The sequence below is a fragment of the Cherax quadricarinatus genome, chromosome 23 (genome assembly GCF_038502225.1).
Source record: "Cherax quadricarinatus isolate ZL_2023a chromosome 23, ASM3850222v1, whole genome shotgun sequence".
In the NCBI taxonomy this organism is placed as follows: domain Eukaryota; kingdom Metazoa; phylum Arthropoda; class Malacostraca; order Decapoda; family Parastacidae; genus Cherax; species Cherax quadricarinatus.
Window position 1 is genome coordinate 34379050 of NC_091314.1, and position 22878 is coordinate 34401927.

General features: G+C 40.3%; 1 protein-coding gene across 12 annotated transcripts in view; it reads left to right on the plus strand.

Moving 5' to 3' along the window:
• Positions 1 to 695: 695 nt before the first annotated feature.
• The window catches only part of LOC128685704 (acyl-coenzyme A thioesterase 1), a 326051-nt gene continuing 303868 nt past the window's right edge, over positions 696 to 22878 (plus strand). For 4 of the 12 annotated variants that reach the window (XM_070088073.1, XM_070088080.1, XM_070088071.1 and 1 more), the window contains exon 1: positions 986 to 1126. The gene's annotated coding sequence lies outside the window, so the exon portion shown is untranslated. Of the gene's footprint in view, positions 789 to 985; positions 1127 to 2387; positions 2434 to 22878 lie in introns of those variants that run through there. The other 8 variants (XM_070088077.1, XM_070088081.1, XM_070088074.1 and 5 more) reach the window with 7 other exon arrangements.

The following is a 22878-nucleotide window of genomic DNA, read 5'->3' on the forward strand; positions in this document are numbered from 1 at the left end:
TGACCCCCGAAACTCTCTCCAGGTAACTCCAGGTAAACTCACCCACAACTAAATAAATACTGAATAATTGTATCTCATAAATGTTTAACCTGTGACCCTATCAAACTTTGTTTTTTAATTACATTACCCAACAGAATACTCCATTCTATTGAATGCACAGCAACTCAGCAAATGACCATATGATCTGTCTTTGAAATACTCATTTGTGCTTAATTGTTATTTGTTTACTATAATTTTTAACCACTGAATATATCATTGCTTAGTTACTCTTAAGTTAATTTTAAGCCTGCCCATAATGCTCTGCATACAAGGGGCTTTTGGCATGTTACACTTAACCACTGTATTTCTTTGTACATCTACGTATCATGTCCAAATTAATAATAAATAAATAAATAAATACCAAGCTCCTTCCTCCTCTGGTGGCCTGGTGGCTAACGCTCTCGCTTCACACGGCGAGGGCCTGGGTTCAATTCCCAGCCAGAGTAGAAACATTGTGCCTGTTTCTCTACACCTGTTGTCTATGTTCCCCATCAGTAAAATGAGTACCTGGGTGTTAGTGGACTGGTGTGGGTCGCATCCTGGGACACTGACCTAATTTGCCCGAAATGCTGAGCATAACAAGGGGCTTTCTATATAGTTGTTGGAACTTATTCAGTCCGAGAAGTCCCAACGGTGAAAAACACACCGTTCGAGGGCCCTTACACCCACCCAAAACACAAACACACTCACCCGGGTTGGCGAAGGTGGTTGGAAGGTACTTTTTGATAGATTTACCCTTCAGGGAAGAAGTAGGTAGTTTATACTGTTAGTACACTAATATTAGGATTATTGAGGCAACTGTAGATAATAATAATGTAGACCTAAGACCTTAACATAGGTAGTAATAGGCCGAATGTAGGCAAACACTAGGTTATGTTAGCTAGGGAGAACTGGCAGTCCCAGTTTGAACGACGAGGCACGGGTCTCGAAGACGCCAGAGCTCCCTTCTAGGACCAGGCACCATCTGAACAACACGTGCTGTGATCAGCAGGCAGCGCTCCCACGTGTCTTCACATATGAGACCTGGGGAAATCTGGTGGAGGCACCTCAACGTACCATAGATGTCCTCCTCCGTCAGGCCCATACAGTAAGACAAGACCTCCGCTTTTTCTTAGGATTCTGGCCAGTGTCTGGGGAAAGTTGCGAGTGAGTTGAGCTGTAGGCCTTTGTGCAGCCGGCAGTTCATGACCAGTACGTACTTTGTCTCTTGTCAACCTAGAAGCTAGTGTCCGTTTCTGCATAGTTATACTAGGAGATACACACCCTCTTGGATACAGGAATTTCTGAGGTGCAGGCAGGTCACTTAATATCGACTGAATATTGCAGGAATTAAGGCTCCCGGTTGCACGTGGTTTCTGAGGGGAAGTCCAAGGGGCTAAGCTTAGGGAGGTTGAAGACCAGAATAGCTTCTACATCACCAAGTAAGTTAGTCCTTTAAACGTGCATGCAGGCGAGATTTCTTGCAACATCAGTCATTTATGAAAATCTGTCCTATAAGCCAGTTGTGAGGCTGAGGTACCGACCTCAGAGCTCGGTGTCAACAGAGCTTGCCAGGGTAGGCGACTCACTTGGAGGCAGTCCAGACAAATTTTCACAATAGTAGTATATCATTGATGTCAGCTAGGCCTGTATACCTTGTACATGTACTTGTAGTTCATAAAGATATTATTATTATTATTATTATTATTATTATTATTATTATTATTATTATTATTATTATTATTAAGAACCTTTATAGATTTGGGACAGCCAAGAATAATTCTGAGAGCTTCATTTTTCATTAAGGGTCGGAGAGAACTTTCTCTAGTTAATATCAACATGGAAGCAGCATAATCAATTAAGGACCTAACATAGGCTATGTACATCTTTCTCACGATTCTCACATTAGCACCATAGTTGGGGTTGTAGCCAGCAACAGCTCTGAGAGCATTTAGTCTAGCTTTGCATTTCTTATTTAGTTGTGGTGTAGTGGATTTGTTAAAGGGTACATCTACACCAAGATATCTGTAAGTTTTAACTTAGCTAATGTTTTCACCCTGCAAATAGATGGGTGAGGGATGTCGTTTGCTTGTTAATATCTTCGTTTTAGAGGAAGATATTATGAGGCCTAGTCGATTACAAATTGCTTGAACTTCATTAAGAATGGTCTTCTTATGCCCTGTTGTGTGGATCATGATGTCATCAGCATAGCTTATAGCTATATGTTTGGTGAGGCAGGTAGAACATATAGGAGAGCATTTATATGATTCAAAATATTAATATTTAAAAAGGAACTTTCGCTACTTTTTCTTCATTGTCCAGCTTTGTACAACAAATCTTCCTAGTACATCGGGAAGTCGGGCTCGATACGGCGTAAGCTTTCAGTGGCCCTAAAAACACAAACACGAAGACGCAGTAAATTTATTTATTTATTTATTTAATTATTTATTTTATGTCTTTGCAAACAGCAGATTGAAATTTTGTATTTACAATAGTGGGTTGCAATGCAAAGAGAGCCTCTATTATGCTTAGGCATTAGTGGCCAACTTCACATTATTGACTTACAGTCTACTTAACACTAAGGAGTATATCATAGTTGTACAGTAGGATAGTAATTATTTCATAGTTGTTCAGTAGATTATTAATTATAAATGAATCAAAATTTGTATAAGACAAAGGATATATTCATATATCGAAAATATTTTTTGTGAAAATGATTCAATTATATTCCTGTCAACAATGGATAAAAGGTTCAATGTGATTGTTTCAGTTATGATGTGGGAGAACATAAGTGAGTAAGTGTGTACTGAGTATTTAACATTTAGTCTAGGGTGATTAAGTGGCTTTTGAGAAGAGTCTTAAATTGGTTTTCAGACCGAGTTACTTTAATATCTTCTGGTAATGAATTCCATATTTTGGTGCCCTTTATGTACATAGAGTTTTTACACAGTGTGATATGGACACGAGGTATATCAAAAAGAGATCTGTGTCTTGTGTTGTGGTCATGTGTCCTGTTTAGGTTGGTGAGGAGAAGTTTGAGTGGAGGGTTTATATTTGCGTGTATTGTTCTGTGTATGTTGTAGGCACATGAATAAGTATGGATGTTCTTAATGGTGAGCAGATTCAGACTTGAAAATTGGGGTTGTCTCCAGGGGAATTTCTAGCTAGGGACAGACTCCACAACAAGTAAGTTTGTTCCTGTTAGTGCATGGGGAAGTGGGACTTGCTGCTCCTTTGTCCCATTTGCATTTTTCAACCCCCTCAAGGGAGGCTCCTTGACGCTAGTGAGGGGCTCTTGATCTAGGGAATTGGATTTGTGCTCCGGTTCCCTAAATTGAGCCTGAATACCTTCCATCACCTCCACATGCACTATATAATCCTACGGGTTTAGCGCTCCCCCATGATGATAATAATTGCATTTTGCAACCCCTGAAGGGAGTTTTCTTTACGTTGGTGAGGGGCTCTTGATCTAGGGAATTGGATCTGTGCTCAGATTCCCTTAACCCTTAATTAAACTTTCCAAACATAGATCTACGTTTGCTTGGGTAGCGCTCCAAACATAGATCTAATTTTTTTACATTGTTTCTTATGGAGAAAATTAAGGTTGGAGCGCTACACGTGCAAACGTAGAGCTACGTTTGGACAGTTTAAGGGTTAATTAAGCCTGAATACCTTTCACAATTCCCCCCACAGGTGCTGCATAACCCTACGGGTTTAGTGCTTCCCCCTTGATTATAATAATAAATGCATTTTACAAAAGTGAACAATGGGAACTAGTGAAGGTGGGATTGTTAATCTTGTACATTTAATTTTCTATAGGAGTTGGAGGAAGACTGAGCACTGTATAGTCCTTGTGGCTTAGTGCTTCTTTTTGATTATTCAAATTCAAATTCAAAGTTTATTCTCTATAAGGATTACAATGCTGAGTTTACAGAAATTTGGTTATTGTTTGGTTTACATGTAGTAAAATTGTGATTACAGAGTGTACCACTAGAACGCTTAGCATGGCTAGGCATTTCAGGCATACTTAGTTTTATTCTTAATTGTAAAATATTACAAATTATGAGGTAAGTTGGTATTATGGCTAAGTGACTAAATACTAGTTTGTGAGTTTAGCAATGTGAATGCTTTTGTTTTGGCACAGTACATAGTTTCAGTATTGGAGTATCACAGGATTCATTATTTTAAGATTGAGATTAATATTTCTGTTTATGGTCAAATGAGTGAGTGAGTGTAAGTGTGAACCACCAGGTGGTATTCGTGTAGTTAGTTGACGGGGTGTATCAGGGAGATAAGATGTTTTCTAATGGTAGTTTTGAAGGTGATGAATGTGTCTGCAGTTCTAGAGTTCTCAGGTAGGGTATTCCAGATTTTAGGGCCTTTGACATACATTGAATTTTTGTAAAGGTTTAGTCGGACACGGGGAATGTCGTAGAGATGTTTGTGTCTGGTGTTATGCCTGTGGGTTCTGTCACAACTATCAAGAAAGCGTTTTAGGTCAAGGTTGATATTAGAGTTTAAGGCCCTGTAGATGTAGATTGCACAGTAGTAAGTGTGGATGTACTGAACTGGGAGTAAGTTTAGATCTATGAAGAGTGGGGGGGGTGTGTTGCCAGGGATGGGATTTAGTGATTATTCTTACTGCAGCTTTTTGTTGGGTTATTATTGGCTTTAGGTGTGTTGCTGCAGTTGATCCCCAAGCACAAATAGCATAGGTGAGGTATGGATAAATAAGTGAGTGGTATAGTGTGAGAAGGGCATTTTGCGGCACGTAGTATCGTATCTTGGAGAGGATCCCAACCGTTTTGGATACTTTTTTGGCTATATGCTGGATATGGGTGCTGAAAATTATAATAATAATAATGGAGGAAGACTGGAAGAACAGGGAGAGTTGGATTAGCTGGTCAGTGGTGTATGACCCTAGTGGGTTTAGTGCTTCTTTTTGATGATAATAATGGATGAGCTGGTTTTGCTAGGGAGATGAGGTGCTTTTTAGCAATTGCTCTGAATTGATTGGCAGATGATTCATTCAATGAATTCCAGGTCTAAGGGCCCTTTATACACATTGAGTTTTTTGCATAGGTTGAGTTGGATGTCAAAGAGGGTTGTGTGTCTTGTGTTATGCATGTGTTCTGTTGCAGCTAACAGGGAAAAGTTTCAGAAAAGAAAATAACTAAGGCAAACAGTTCAATTTGTAAGGTGGAAGCCTCATATCTTTTCTAAATCAAAATTTGCCAAACTTAAATCCATTGCTTCAACTCTTGTCTTGGTTAAATTTTTAAATATTATTACATGTATTATTCAAATCCTCGAAATTTATTCCTGTTTTTCACTTTTACACTTCAGTCATATCTCCCTTAATTCTACATCGTTCCAGAAAGTGCAGATTCAATGCCTCAGCCTGTCTTCATAGGAAAGGTTTCTTATATGTACATGGGATCAACTTTATCATCCTTCTCTGTATATTTTCCAGTACATTTATATTCATAATGTAATATGGAGATCCAAATTGAGCAGCACAATCTAAATGAGGCCTTACCAAAGTTTATGAAGTTGAAGTATTGTGTAATCTTAGGACTTATGTTATTCTTTCTGATATAAAGCTAAGAACCCTATTTGCTTTATTACAAACACTTTATTACAAACGCTTTATTACAAACACTTAGTTCTTTCCTTTCCTGGAATTCATTCTTATGTCCTTTATAAGCCTTGAAAATAGGTCATAAGGGCCCAATGACTTGTTTGGTATCAATCTTTCTAGTTTTCTGAGAACCATGTCAGTATTGACTTTGATTTTGTATAATTTATATTCATCCTGACCTGTATAATTATGGATTTCTGTGATTTCATTAGTATTCTCATGTAAAAGCAGAGAGGCAATGTATTAATAAGGGTACACATTTCTTTATTACCAACAATAAGCTGACCTGAGTTACATTTGTGGGCTTTGTTTTGCCTAATCTTATTCCTTTATATGTGAAAGAAACCCTTTTGGTTGTTCTTTGATTCCCTTGCAGCCTTAATTTCATACCTTGTTTTAGCTTTCCTTGTTTCTTTTTTTTTTTGTCGCCTAGAGATTTGCCTGTTAATGCCTGTGTAATATTGTTTATCCATTATGGTCATTTATATTTGATCTAATTGCATGATTAGGAGTATATGCAGTTTAGGCAGCTTGTACAATGTTTTCGTATACGTATATCATGTTGGCAACCATCACCATCATCTCTCTGGTCTCACTCATATTAATCCCTCATCAGGTTACCCCAGTTTACACAACTCAGGTAATCACTTGGGCCCATATAATATGCAGTGCAAAAGTTATTATTAAAATTACAATCAAAACTAAGTGCTAAACCCACAAGGGTCATACATACCTGTAGGGCAGAATGTGCTAATAATGAAATATGTGAAGATAAGAGCCCAGCAAGGGTTAGGAATATGCAAGAGACTGAGTCAGTAAGGGTAGTGGGGAGTGCTAAAAGGAAAGTATATTGAAAGTTGGTGTAATAAAGCTGTTGCTTACGCAGAGTCAAAGAGAGAGTCTGTGAGGTGGGAGTGCAAAAGTTGGGACTCTTAGCTTTATTAATGTAATTCCATATTGAAACTTTGGTTTCTTTAAGCTCATCATTAATCTTAAGAATATGTATCAAAGTCACCTTGTCTGCCAGAAACAGGTCAACCTGTAGTTGGTTCTGACACAGACCATTTTAAAAACTAGTCCTGGACTGATAAATTAGACACATGTGCAACTCTTGGGTATCTTTATTGAGGAAACGTTTCGCCACACAGTGGCTTCATCATTCCATACAAAGGAGAAACATGAAGAACAGGAGGAGAATGAGGTAATCAGTCCCTCAACCTTGAGTCGATGTGGTGAGTCCATCAATCACGAATAGAATACAGCATATCTGCGGAGAAGTAACTTGTATACCGTAGGCAGGAGAGATGCAGCAGTTGTAGGTGGTGTCCCGTTTGTCCAATGTGGAAGTAGGTCGTGCCCAAGGGCTAGGCAAGCGAAGAATTCCCAAGTATTAAGATCCCAAGAAGTTGCAGTGTCTGACAAGATTGTAGATGAATTTTTCAGAGTACCGACACATTGATAAATTAGACACATGTGCAACTCTTGGGTAACTTTATTGAGGAAGCGTTTCGCCACACAGTGGCTTCATCAGTCCATACAAAGGAGAAACGTGAAGAACAGGAGGAGAATGAGGTAATCAGTCCCTCAACCTTGAGCCGATGTGGTCAGTCCATCAATCTTGAATAGAATACAGCATATCTGCGGAGAAGTAGCTTACATACCGTAGGCAGGAGAGGTGCAGCAGTCGTAGGTGGTGTCACATTTGTCCAATGTGGAAGTAGGTCGTGCCCAAGGGTTAGGCAAGTGAAGAATTTCCAAGTACAGTGGATCCCCGGTTTACGATCAGCTCCCAATGCGACCAATTTTGTAAGTGTAGTTATGTAAGTGCATTTGTATGTGTATGTTTGGGGGTCTGAAATAGACTAATCTAATTCACAATATTCCTAATGGGAACAAATTCGGTCAGTACTGGCACCTGAACATACTTCTGGAATGAAATTATATCATAAACCGGGGGCCCACTGTATTAAGATCCCAAGAAGTTGCAGTGTCTGACAAGATTATTGATGGATGGTTCAGAGAACCGACACGTTGATAAATTAGACACATGTGCAACTCTTGGGTATCTTTATTGAGGAAACGTTTTGCCGCACAGTGGCTTCATCAGTCCATACAAAGGAGGAACGTGACACCACCTACGACTGCTGCACCTCTCCTGCCTACGGTATATAAGCTACTTCTCCGCAGATATGCTGTCTTCTATTCAAGATTGATGAACTGACCACATCGACTCAAGGTTGAGGGACTGATTATCTCATTCTTCTCCTGTTCTTCACGTTTCTCCTTTGTGTGGACTGATGAAGCCACTGTGGCAAAACGTTTCCTCACTAAAAATACCCAAGAGTTGCACATGTGTCTAATTTATCAACATGTCGGTTCTCTGAACCATTCATCTAGTCCTGGACTACTACTAGAAAGTTACTGGAGGTCTTGTTAAATTTCTCCAGTCAGCCTTGTTAATGGTTAAAACTACCATTTAAACTACAGTTTTTCTCTCTAGATGCCTGAGCAGTTTTGTCCTATCGAAATTTACTGTGGCCACTGTCTAGGTTTACGGGGTATGTAGATTACACCCAAAATAGGCTTACTGTGCCTTGCAAGAATCTGCAGCCAGACAGATTCAGTGTCTGTCTTTTCTGCCTTTATATTATTTCTTATGTAGCAGTTAATTTTTCCTAAATTTATTTAGTTGGAGAAAATTATGTTCAGTTTAACTGCTAGTTTTTAATATGTAGCATTTACTGTATATTCTTTGGGATTATTTCTTTTTAGAGTACAGTAATACAGTGGTACCTCAGGCTATGAACAGCTCAAAACTCGAACAGTTATGTAAGTGTATTTATGTAAGTGCTTTTTGTAAATGTATTTTTGGGGGTCTGAAACGGACTAATCTAATTTACATTATTCCTAATCGGAACAAATTTGTTTGGTATCAGCACTTGAACAGCCTTCTGGAACGAATTAAGTTCGTATCCCGAGGTACCACTGTACTTTGCATAGTACAGTTAATGTGTGTGAAAGAAATACCATATTATGCCATACCGTACTGATCAAGGTATTATAATGTGTTTTAATCTAGTGCATTCCAACAATACGATTAAATGTGTCATTGCAAAAATATTTAGCCATTTGCTTAGTACAAATCTTGCCAGAACGTGCTGCGCTGTGCTCCACGTGCTCCACCATGCTCCGTGTTTTCGTGATTTTCACAGTCTCTCTTGCGTGCTAGAACTTTAAACTGTACAAGTGACCTTATAAGGTATGTACATCCTTCTGGCGCTTGGAGTCAGTCTAGCAGAAAACAATATACACTGAGTCAAAAAAAGAGAATTCGTGTGCAATAACATAGCAGAGCCATACTCCCAGAGGGGAACTATAGTGTGCCATGTGCAAATAACAAAAATATTAGAACAACTCTGTCAGAGGAAAGAAAGTCTCCTTGATAATAGAGTGTAGATATAGTGTCACAGTGTATATCACAGTGGTACTGTAGTATATAGATAAGATAGTAAATGCTAAGGTGAAAATTAAGGCTGAAGTGTTAGGCCTAAAGAGTTTCATGTTGTAAACAGTTGCCAGGATCCTACCATGCAGGTCAGCTCGTACAGTGGACCCCTGGCTTACGATATTATTTCATTCCAGAAGTATGTTCAGGTGCCATTATTGAATGAATTTGTTCCCATAAGGAATATTGTGAATTAGATTAGTCCATTTCAGACCCCCAAACATACACATACAAACGCACTTACATAAATACTTACATAATTGGTCGCATTGGGAGCTGATCGTAAAGCGGGAGTCCACTGTATTAATAATCTTCCTAAACCTGCTAGTGTACATGACCTATAATCTAGTGATACCATTGAGTAAAGAGAATTCCTTTGAAATACAAATAGGTGCACAATCTTGAGGAAATACTTAAAGTGTACAGCTTGGTAGAAATACAGTAAACGGTGTCAAGTTGTGAGTTGTCAGTGAACGTATATGACAGCATAAGTCCATTTATCATCCAGACACCTTTTGGTCAGTGTTGCCGTAGCTAATAACAGTAACATATTATTGGTACTTAGTGTGGTGGAGTGACAAACATTAGAAATTTCTTCCTTTTGAAATACAAGGTGTATACAGTTTGTGGACATATATAAATCTTGTAGTTAGCAGTGGTCGCAATATACACAATGAAAAGCAAATATTCCTGTAATCGTCACCAGTCAACAATAGTGATAAAATAGCAAAATAGCAATAAAACAGCTCCTTTCACAAGCTAGCCCAAAAATCTCCGACTGGATTCATTAAAATAAGTGCTCCACTGACTTTATTTTGTCTGGATTTGTCCTAGAAATAAGTGAGTTAATGACCAATTCAAAGCTGAAAGAGTTTCTAGGTGCCCTTAACACCCAAATGGATTCGTAGGAAAAAATAAGGTATCCTCTGACTGGATTCATAAACTGACAGGGTTTTAGGTGGCCTTATCAAACACCCAAACAATAACTACTAGAGCGGTAAGAGTGCCCCAAAAACGTACACATACAAATAAAATAAATACAATACAAATAGACAGATCTCTACTTTAAGAAAGCTATTGGTAGAATATACAGTAAAACATCATGAAATCCTGTGTAGTTTGCAACCAAACAAACAAATGGGCTTCTGCATGGATTACATGCAACTTCTGTGGGAAATGGACCCACACACCTTGTGCAGGTATTCAGGAATCATATACAAGAGAGATTAAACCAGGGAAGTGTTTTTTGATATGTCCAAATTAGATCAAACTGTGGAATAAAATCACATTGGTATTAAAAGATGATAACATCAAAACGGCCTTCGTAAAAAAACATGAAAGAATTCTATAACAGATGGGGAAAAAAAAACCTGGGCCAGATGATGCTATTGCCCTTGGTACAAAAGCTGTTCTGGTAGACAGTAACTGTAAGAATAGAGAAATAAATGATGGTGTCCTGGAGGGGAACAAGAGCTCTAGTGGAGAAACAGGTGCAGACAAGGACAAGAATATGCAAAAAACAATGTTACAAACTAGCAGTACATGGGAAATAGTAAACAAGGGGATGCCCCAGGAAATAGTGAAGATAAATTTCCAGGAATAAATGATGAATTCTCCATTGTTAGCACTAGTGCTGAAGATAGATATGAGACAGGAAAACACTCACAGGTAGGGAATACAGTCACAACAAAACCAAGGCAAACAAAAACCAGGCCTATGCAAATTCTATGCACTTGGTATATGCAGGCATAAAAACATAAGAAAGAAGGAACACTGCAACAGGCCTACTGGCCTATGTGAGGCAGCTCCATTTCTCCCATTTCTCCCTCCCTTAAGTGACGTGTCTGACCTGGTGAGGTCAAACACGTCACTTAAGGGAGGAGCAGTGCATTCGACGTAGTAGTACAAACTAGTCAGGTCCAATTCACACCCACCCACACTCACTCATGTATTTATCCAACCTGTTTTTAAAACTACACAACGTCTTAGCGTCTATGACGGTACTTGGGAGCTTGTTCCACTCATCCACAACTCTATTACCAAACCAGTGCTTTCCTGTATCCTTTCTGAATCTGAATTTTTCCAATTTAAAACCATTGCTGCGAGTCCTGTCTGTTAGATATTTTTAGCATGCTATTTACATCTCCTTTATTTATTCCTGTTTTCCATTTATGCACCTCAGTCATATCCCCCCTAATTCTACGCCTTTCTAGAGAGTGCAGATTCAGGGCCCTCAGTCTATCCTCATATGGAAGATTTCTGATACATGGGATCAACTTTGTCCTCCTCCTCTGTACGTTTTCCCGGCATTTATATCCATTCTGTAATACAGTGACCAAAACTGTGCAGCATAATCTAAGTGAGGCCTAACCAAAGATATATAGAGTTGAAGAACAATTTGAGGACTTCTATTATTTATACTTCTTCCTATGAAGCCAAGGATTCTGTTAGCTTTATTGCGAACACTAATGCACTGTTGTCTTGGTTTTAGATTACTACTAACCAGAACTCCTAAATCTTGACTCACGAAATCGTAATGACACGATTGCAAACAAACCATACCACGGGCGGGATTTGAACCAGCGGTCAGAGAGTCTCAAAACTCCAGACCGTCGCGTTAGCCACTGGACCAGCTAGCCACAATAAGATTCGTCCAACTAGGTATATTTCTACACCATAGGAAGGTTAGCATAGCCACGCTAGCTGGAGATTCGTCTGTAAAAACTTGCATTTGTGGTCACAGTGGTGCCTATGCTAACCTTCCTATGGTGTAGAAATATACCTAGTTGGACGAATCTTATTGTGGCTAGCTGGTCCAGTGGTCTGGAGTTTTGAGACTCTCTGACCGCGGGTTCAAATCCCGCCCGTGGTATGGTTTGTCTCCTAAATCTTTTTTGCAATCTGTAATATTAAGATCTACATTATTTATTTTATATGTGGCATGGTTATTTTCCTGTCCAACATTTAGAACTTTGCATTTGTCTATATTAAACTGCATCTGCCATTCTCTGACCATTGCATCAGTCTGTTTAAATCATCTTGGAGTGATCTAATGTCGTCATTAGAATGAATTGATGTCATCGGCAAATTTGCTTATGTCGCTATTTATTCCCTCATCTATGTCGTTTATGTAGATTGTGAACAACAAGGGGCCCAACACTGACCCCTGTGGAACACCGCTTGTGACGTGCCCCCATTCTGATTTCTCCACATTGATGCAAACTCTCTACTGCCTATTCATCAACCATGCCTCAACCCAGGAAAAAATTTCTCCTCCTATTCCATGTGCCTTAAGTTTCCTCAATAGCCTCTGATGTGGATCTCTATCAAAAAGCCTTACTGAAGTCCATATACACAATATCATATTCATTACCATGATCTGCCTCCTCAAATACCTTAGTGAAGAAAGTTAGTAAATTCGTAAAGACAGGAGTGCCCCTTTGTAAAACTGTGCTGAGGTTCATTAATCAATTTATGCCTTTTGAGATGGCTACCAATTGCTTTGGCAATTATTGATTCCATAAATTTTCCCACTATGGAGGAAAGGCTTATTGGTCTATAGTTCGAAGCTAAGGACATGTCACCTGCCTTGTAAATAGGTATTACATTTGCCATTTTCCACTTGTCAGGCACTATGCCAGTTTGTAGTGATATGTTGAAAAGATTAGCCAAAGGTATGCCAAATTCCTTCCTGTAAGCTTTTCCACCATGAAATGTGTCACTCTTCATTTCAGGAAAGACAGTGCTATAACTTATATTGCCAGGTACACCACCTAAAGGGTACAAGAAGACACAGAACATCCAGATCATGGGAAAACCTGGGTAACCACAGCCACTCCAGAGAGAGTGGGGTTTTTAGTGCCAAGAAGGGAAAAGAGCTTGCAGGAAATGACAGAAATCGTTCACCAACTCCAATAATTTCTGCAGTGGAATCCCAGTCAATGGCCTCCACTCCAAAACAACAGATATTAGTGCCAAGAAAAAGACCCCCCCCTTCCCATACCACCAATCCGACGACATTCATCTTTGCAAATATACAGGGTCTAAAGCCAGCAACGAATAACAAAATACCTTTCATCCATGGACTGCTTACAGAGTCAAATGCAATGTTTGTGGTTTTCAGAGAGACCACATCAAGAACCACTTGGACAATACTATATGGATCCCGGGTTACAACCTATACAGATGTGACAGAGTGAACAGGCAAAAGATGGGGGGTTGGCCAGTATATCACAGAGTCACTTATATGCTCAGAACTACTAAATGCCTCAAATGATGTACAGTAGACAGTCGTTTAACATGGTAGTTACCTTCCTGAAAGCTCCCTGTTAGTCAAAACTGTGTTAGACAAACTGAAGAACTTAGGGGAAAAATGGCGTTACTTTCCTGGGAGCCCCCAAAAAGCCGAACAAATTTTTTTTTAGACCTCCAGATCTTACAAAAATAAAAGTTAATATGTAATGTAGTGCATTGTCATGATATATTACTGTTTAAGACTACAAGTGCAATAGAAATAATAATATTTCTTACCTTAAATTGTGGGTAATGGTGTTTGCGGATGATTGTGAAGAGAGTGGATATGCATGGTGTGGCCTTAATGGGCTGAGGTGGATGGTTGTTGATTGTTGGCAGAAGTGAATGGTACTGAAGTCGATGGTTGTATTGGAGTGTGCATAAATTCTGTAATGGAACTCTGGGCTCTCTTACCCTGCAGTACATACATTATACAGCTGACGGTAAGGCATCATCGGCTGGTCTAAACCCGTTTCAAAGTACTGCTTCTAAATTTGTTATTGTATAATTATACTATAACTGTCAATAAATAATATATTTATTTTTTTATTATTATCACACTGGCCGATTCCCACCAAGGCAGGGTGGCCCGAAAAAGAAAAACTTTCACCATCATTCACTTCATCACTGTCTTGCCAGAAGGGTGCTTTACACTACAGTTTTTAAACTGCAACATTAACACCCCTCCTTCAGAGTGCAGGCACTGTACTTCCCATCTCCAGGACTCAAGTCCGGCCTGCCGGTTTCCCTGAACCCCTTCATAAATGTTACTTTGCTCACACTCCAACAGCACGTCAAGTATTAAAAACCATTTGTCTCCATTCACTCCTATCAAACACGCTCACGCATGCCTGCTGGAAGTCCAAGCCCCTCGCACACAAAACCTCCTTTACCCCCTCCCTCCAACCTTTCCTAGGCCGACCCCTACCCCGCCTTCCTTCCACTACAGACTGATACACTCTTGAAGTTATTCTGTTTCGCTCCATTCTCTCCACATGTCCGAACCACCTCAACAACCCTTCCTCAGCCCTCTGGACAACAGTTTTGGTAATCCCGCACCTCCTCCTAACTTCCAAACTACGAATTCTCTGCATTATATTCACACCACACATTGCTCTCAGACATGACATCTCCACTGCCTCCAGCCTTCTCCTCACTGCAACATTCATCACCCATGCTTCACACCCATATAAGAGCGTTGGTAAAACTATACTCTCATACATTCCCCTCTTTGCCTCCAAGGACAAAGTTCTTTGTCTCCACAGACTCCTAAGTGCACCACTCACCCTTTTCCCCTCATCAATTCTATGATTCACCTCATCTTTCATAGACCCATCCGCTGACATGTCCACTCCCAAATATCTGAATACATTCACCTCCTCCATACTCTCCCTCCAATCTGATATCCAATCTTTCATCACCTAATCTTTTTGTTATCCTCATAACCTTACTCTTTCCTGTATTCACTTTCAATTTTCTTCTTTTGCACACCCTACCAAATTCATCCACCAATCTCTGCAACTTCTCTTCAGAATCTCCCAAGAGCACAGTGTCATCAGCAAAGAGCAGCTGTGACAACTCCCACTTTGTGTGTGATTCTTTATCTTTTAACTCCACGCCTCTTGCCAAGACCCTCGCATTTACTTCTCTTACAACCCCATCTATAAATATATTAAACAACCACGGTGACATCACACATCCTTGTCTAAGGCCTACTTTTACTGGGAAATAATTTCCCTCTTTCCTACATACTCTAACTTGAGCCTCACTATCCTCGTAAAAACTCTTCACTGCTTTCAGTAACCTACCTCCTACACCATACACCTGCAACATCTGCCACATTGCCCCCCTATCCACCCTGTCATACGCCTTTTCCAAATCCATAAATGCCACAAAGACCTCTTTAGCCTTATCTAAATACTGTTCACTTATGTTTCACTGTAAACACCTGGTCCACACACCCCCTACCTTTCCTAAAGCCTCCTTGTTCATCTGCTATCCTATTCTCCGTCTTACTCTTAATTCTTTCAATAATAACTCTACCATACACTTTGCCAGGTATACTCAACAGACTTATCCCCCTATAATTTTTGCACTGCCTTTATACAAAGGAACTATGCATGCTCTCTGCCAATCCCTAGGTACCTTACCCTCTTCCATACATTTGTTAAATAATTGCACCAACCACTCCAAAACTATATCCCCACCTGCTTTTAACATTTCTATCTTTATCCCATCAATCCCGGCTGCCTTACCCCCTTTCATTTTATAATATATACCTATCATATTTATTCCAGAATAATATTAGGTATAACATAAATAACATAGAAGCATGATAAGAGGCACAGGTTAATAAAAACTGACATTATATAGAAAGGTATTGAATGGTGGGAGGGGGTATGAGAGAGGGAGAAGGTGCGAGCAGTCTCTCTCAGTAACTCATGGACCACCATGGCGTGTGGAGGTGTGAGCTCACGGCACTATAAAATACTGTATAATAATACTATTACTGTCAGTACGTTATCTACTTATCATATTTATTCCAGAATAATATTAGGTATAACATACATAACATAGAAGCATGATAAAGAGGCACAAACTAATAAAAATCTGACATTATAGAGAGGTATTGAAGGTTGAAGGGCGGGGAGGGATAAAAAAAAAGTGACCGCGACCATTACAGAAAACGTTACGCACTATGTGCTAAACATACACTCTTTTTCAGTAAGTCAGTCAAGTCAGTAAGTTATTCAGTCAAGTCAGTGTGTCAGTCAAGTCAGTGTGTCATTCAGTCAAGTAAGTCATGCAGTCAAGTCAGTAAGTTATTTGGTCAAGTCAGTGTGTTATTCACCTCATTCTTTTTAATTAGACTGACTGACGCTTCATTACGGCCATAGGCCCTCTCTATATCCACCACATGTGAGCCACTCTTAAGCTTATCTAATATCTCGATTATCTTCATAATTCCTAGACTTGAACGCTTAAACCTTTTGTCACTTGCAGTAACACTTGTATGCTTTCTGGGTGCCATGATTGCTTGGCAGATTTAACAAATGGCAATGAAAATAAGAAAATATGTTTATAAACAAACACAGCAAGCTTCCCGAGTATTGTCGTTGACTCAATGGTGTAACGCACAGACCATCCCGCCCAGCGGGCAACCGCGCGCTCAAAATTTTTTCCCCTCCCACAACTGTGTTAAACTAATTTTATGAAGTGTTAAACAAAAATATGCTGGAATTCTTCAGTCATGCTATAACCAAAATGTGCAAGACAAAACCGTGTTAAATGATGGCCTACTGTAGTTGAAGTTTTAGCAGTAAAGATTGAGAACCAAAACCTGATCATTGTGGTTGTATACAAGCCTCCAGATGCAACATCCCAACAAATCCAGGAACAGCTTTTGAAAATTGACCACTGTCTGGAAAATCTTCCAGCTCCTACCCCGAACAATTTGCTCCTGGGAAATTTCAACCTAAGGCACCTGAAATGGAGGAATATAGCATATAATATTGTAGCAGAGATAACACCAGGAGGCAGTTCAGATGAAAACTCGCACACACACAAGCTTTTAACCCTTTCAGGGTCCGTGCCTTAGTTCTACGGCTTTGAGTTATGGGTCCAAACCGTAGACCTACGCCATGAGCTCGGCTCACTCTGATAAACTGTGAGCAGTAATTTTGGGCCTAGATATGAGAGAATGCATCTGTGTGGTATGTGTGCACCACATAAAACAAATCCTGCAGCACACAGTGCATAATGAGAGAAAAAACTGAGAACGTAATTTTCGATTAAGACAGCGACTTTACATTTTTCGTATGTTTTTTATAGTTGTAGTATTTGCGATTTCTTGGTCTCATTTGATAGAATGGAAGATATATTATAGAAATAGAGATGATTTTGTTTGGTTTTAATATTGGAAATGGCTTGAAACTGAGCTCAAAGTAGCAGAAATGTTAAATTTTTGCCAATGTTCAAGAGTAAACAAATGACCTCACGTGTCTAATACACGCCAGCTGGTGGGTCTAATATACGTTCACAAATGTGGTGATATTATTTATACAATTATTACAATGTTGCAGAACAGTAAATCTTCTATTTTTTGGTTTGAATAAAAATTCATTATGTGAATAAAAAATGAAAATGGAATTCATTTCTAAAGCCTGAAAACATAACTAATAAACAGAGGAAATGTTAGTTTAGTGCCAGGAATGCCTGCATTGTTTTTTCTGGACCCTATTTTGAAACTGGAATATTTTGAACTTTGCGTTAAATTGGCCAGATTACCAATTTCCGATTACTTTATTTTATAGTTGACACAGTTGACTTGGCAATTTCTTGTGCTCAATCGATAGAATAGAAGTAATACTAGTGAAATAGCTAAGAATTTGGTCGACTGGAATAATGTAATTGGCCTAAAATGGGAGTCAATTCTTGGATCCTGGTGCACACTTTAAATTTTGGCCTCTGGACCCTGAAAGGGTTAACTCTCTGCACCAAACTTTCCTTAAACCAACAAATAATAGAGCCTACAAGATTGAAGAATACGCTGGACCTCATCTTCACTAACAATGATCTGATAGGAAATGTCATCATATCAAAAACAGTATACTTGGCATACAACATAATAGAGGTCCAGACATGTATGCGGGGGGCCCCAAACTGACAAAATGTGATCAGTCAATAGAGAGCCTTCACCAAATTCAACTTCAATAACAAAAACATAAGGTGGGACCAAGTAAACCAGGTCCTAAATGATATAAACTGGGAAGATAGCCTAAGCAACATGGATCCTAACCTATGTGTAGAACAAATTAACTCTGTGGCACTTGAGGTATGCTCAAAGCATATTCCCCTAAGGATAAGGAGGAGAAGATGTAAACTAGAAACCTAAAGGTGCTCCCTATACAGGCGAAAGCAAAGAGTAGCAGAGCGGCTACAAGAGGCCAATATACAGTGGACCCCCACCTTATGAACGTATCGCCTTACGTTAAATCCGCCATACGAAGCATTTGAACGCAAAAATTTTGCCTCGCCTCATGATAAAAAACTCGCCTTACGTGATTCATCTGGGACGCATCCCACACGTGGCCTCAGCTGCCCTGTGGGTGCCAGTGTTTACAAGCCAGGCAGTGCAGTCGCATCTAAGCATACATTCGGTACATTTCATATTATCACAGTGTTTTCAGTGCTTTTAGCTGCAAACTAAGTCACCATGGGCCCCAAGAAAGCTTCTAGTGCCAACCCTGTGGTAAAAAGGGTGAAAATTACTATGGAAATGAAGAAAGAGATAATTACTAAGTACGGAAGTGGAGTGCGTGTCTCGGAGCTGGCCAGGTTGTATACCAAACCCCAATCAACCATCGCTACTATCTTGGCCAACAAAACGGCAGTCAAGGAAGCTGTTCTTGCAAAAGGTGCAAGTTTGTTTTCGAAACAGAGATCACAAGTGATGGAAGATGTTGAGACTGTTATTGGTGTGGATAAACGAAAAACAGATAGCAGGAGATAGCATCTCTCAAGCGATCATTTGTGAAAAGGCTAGGAAGTTGCATTACGATTTAATTAGAAAAATGCCTGCAACTAGTGGTGATGCGAGTGAATTTAAGGCCAGCAAAGGTTGGTTTGAGAGATTTAAGAATCGTAGTGGCATACATAGTGTGATAAGGCATGGTGAGGCTGCCAGCTCAGACCAAAAAGCAGCTGAAAAATATGTGAAGGAATTCAAGGAGTACATAGACAGTGAAGAATTGAAACCTGAGCAAGTGTTTAATTGTGATGAAATAGGCTTGTTTTGGAAGAAACTGCCAAGCAGGACCTACATTACTCAGGAGGAAAAGGCACTCCCAGGACATAAGCCTATGAAAGACAGGCTTACTCTGATGATGTGTGCTAATGATAGTGGTGATTGCAAAGTGAAGCCTTTATTGGTGTACCACTCTGAAACTCCCAGAGCGTTCAGGCAAAACAATGTCCTCAAGGCTAATTTGTGTGTTCTGTGGAGGGCAAACAGTAAGGCATGGGTCACTAGGGACTTTTTCTATGACTGGTTACACCATGCATTTGCCCCCAATGTGAAAAATTACCTAATGAAAAAGAAATTGGACCTTAAGTGCCTCCTGGTATTAGACAATGCTCCTAGTCATCCCTCCGACTTGGCAGATATGAGCTTCATTAAGGTCAAGCTTTTGCCTCCTAATACCACTCCTCTCCTGCAGCCCATGGACCAGCAGGTCATTTCAAACTTCAAAAAATTCTACACAAAAGCTGTGTTTCAAAAGTGCTTTGAAGTGACCTCAGACACTCAATTGACTCTAAGAGAGTTATGGAAAGATCACTTTAGGATCATCAGTTGTGTAACCCTTATAGGTAAGGCTTGGGAGGGAGTAACTAAGAGGACCTTGAACTCTGCTTGGAAGAAACTGTGGCCAGAATGTGTAGAAGAAAGAGATTTTGAAGGGTTTGAGGCTAACCCTGAGAAGCGTATGCCAGTTGTGGAATCCATTGTGGCATTGGAGAAGTCCTTGGGGTTGGAGGTTAGTGGGGAGGATGTGGAAGAGTTGGTGGAGGAGGACAATGAACAGCTAACCACTGATGAGCTGCAAGATCAATTTCAAAAGCAAGAGGCCAGACCTGAGGAAACTGCTTCAGAGGAGGGGAGAGAGAAATTGAGGAAGTTGCCTACTTCAAAGATTAAGGAAATGTGTGCAAAGTGGGTTGAACTGCAAACCTTTGCGGATGAAAATCACCGTGACACATCTACTGCAAGCCGTGTTGGCAACATGTACAATGACAATGTTATGGCCCATTTTAGGAAAGTCTCAAAGGAACAGGAGGTACAGAGCTCTATTGACAGACTTGTTGTGCGACAGAGGTCCAGTGATTCTCAAGCTGGTCCTAGTGGCATTAAAAGAAGAAGGGAAGTAACCCACGGAAAGGACTTGCTACCTCAAGTCCTAATGGAAGGGGATTCCCCTTCTAAAAAATAACTTCCACACTCTCCCCTCCTCCCATCCCATCAATCATCACCAGATCTTCAATAAAGGTAAGTGTCATGTATTCTATTCTTAGTAGAGTAGTAATTGTGCATGCCTTCTACAGTTTGTGTGTATTAAAATTAATATTTCATGTGGTAAAGAATTTTTTTTTTTTTCATACTTTGGGGTGTCAGGAACGGATTAATTTGATTTCCATTATTTCTTATGGGGAAATACCTTACGATAATTTTGGCTTACGATGAGTTCTCAGGAACGGATTAATATCGTAAGGCAGGGGTCCACTGTATCTGCAATACGTTGGGAGACGCTGGTCAGAGAAATAATAAACATTGAACTAAAGCTAAAAGAATCTTACAGGAGTCAAGAACTGTGGGAAGAACTAAAAGCCATAAATGAAATTGAAAGCAACCCAAAGTATTTCTTTTCTTATGCCAAATCAAAGTCGAGAACACCGTCTAGTATTGGGTCCCTACTTAAATGGGATGGGTCCTACACAGATGACGGCAAGGAAATGAGTGAGCTACTCAAGTCCCAATATGACTTGGTTTTTAGCGAGCCATTAACCAGACTGAGTCGAAGACCTAAATGAATTTTTTACGAGACACTATTTGGTAGACTTGAACCTATCTGACATTATCCTGATGCCAAATGACTTCAGAAAGCTGATAAATGACATGCCCATGCACTCTGCCCCAGGTCCAGACTCGTGGAACTCCATGTTCATCAAGAACTGCAAGAAGCTTCTATCACATGTTTTTAACATCCTATGGAGAGGGAACATGGACACTGGGGTCATCCCACAGTTACTAAAAACAACAGACATAGCCCCACTTCACCAAGGGGGTAGTAAAGCAATAGCAAAAAACTACAGACCAATAGCACTAACTTCCCATATCATAAAAATCTTTGGAAGGGTTCTAAGAAGCAAGATTACCAGAAGCACCAGTAGCACAGTAGGACTCTTGTCCACAGGTTCGATATTCGTGGTTTCTGTTACCCGCAGTTTACCGTGGCCCAAAAATAACCTCATCATTGACCGGTGGAAGATGACTGGCTGAAATGTATTTGTTCTTTTGCCCTGTCTTCCTTTGCAGATGACACCTGAATCTGCATGACAGTGTCCTCCACTGAAGACACTGCAATGCTCCAGGCGGACATCAACCAAACTTTTAAATGGGCTGCAGAAAAAATATGAAGTTCAATGAGAAATTTCAATTACTCCGATATGGAAAACGTGAGGAAATTAAAACTTTGTTGGATTGTAAAACAAATTCCAACCACACAATAGAGCGAAAAACTAATGTCAAAGACCTGGGAGTGATCATGTCAGAGAATCTCACCTTCAAAGACCATAACATTGTATCAATCGCATCTGCTAGGATGACACTCTTCAGGTTGCTTGTTCTATCTAGACTGGAATATTGCTGCACACTTACAGCACCTTTCAAGGCAGGTGAAATTGCTTACCTAGAAAATGTACAGAGAACCTTCATTGCATGCATAACTGATAAAACACCTAAATTACTGGGAATGCTTGAAGTTCCTCAACTTGTACTCCATAGAACACAGGTGAGAGATGCATGATTATATACACTTGGAAAATCCTAGAGAGATTAGTACCAAACTTGCACATGAAAATCACTTCCCACGAAAGCAAAAGACTCGACAGACGATGCAACATCCCCCCAATGAAAAGCAGAGGTAGCACTAGCACGATACGAGACAACACAATAAGTGTCACTTGCCCAAGACTGTTCAACTGCCTCCCAGCATACATAAGGGGGATTACCAATAGACCCCTGGCTGTCTTCAAGCAGGCGCTGGATAGGCACCTAAAGTCAGTACCTGACCAGCCGGGCTGTGGTTCGTACGTTGGATTACGTGTGGCTAGCAGTAACAGCCTGGTTGATCAGGCCCTGGTCCACCATGAGGCCTGGTCACAGACCGGGCCACGGGGGTGTTGACCCCTGGAACTCTCTCCAGATATACTCCAGGTAATGCACACGAAACTTTCACATACTTTCAAATAAAAATATTACAAAAGATAGAAATGAAAAAATAGTAGCACAGTAGGACTCTTGTCCACAGGTTCGATATTCATGGTTTCAGTTACCCGCAGTTTACCGTGGCCCAAAAATAACCCTTAATTATGCTTAATAATGGCCTCACCTGGAGTTTACCTGGAGAGAGTTTCAGGGGTCAACGCCCCCGCGGCCCGGTCTGTGACCAGGCCTCCTGGTGGATCAGAGCCTGATCAACCAGGCTGTTACTGCTGGCTGCACACACTCCAACGTACGAGCCACAGCCCGGCTGGTCAGGTACCGACTTTAGGTGCTTGTCCAGTGCCTGCTTGAAGACAGCCAGGGGTCTATTGGTAATTCCCCTTATGTATGCTGGGAGGCAGTTGAACAGTCTCGGGCCCC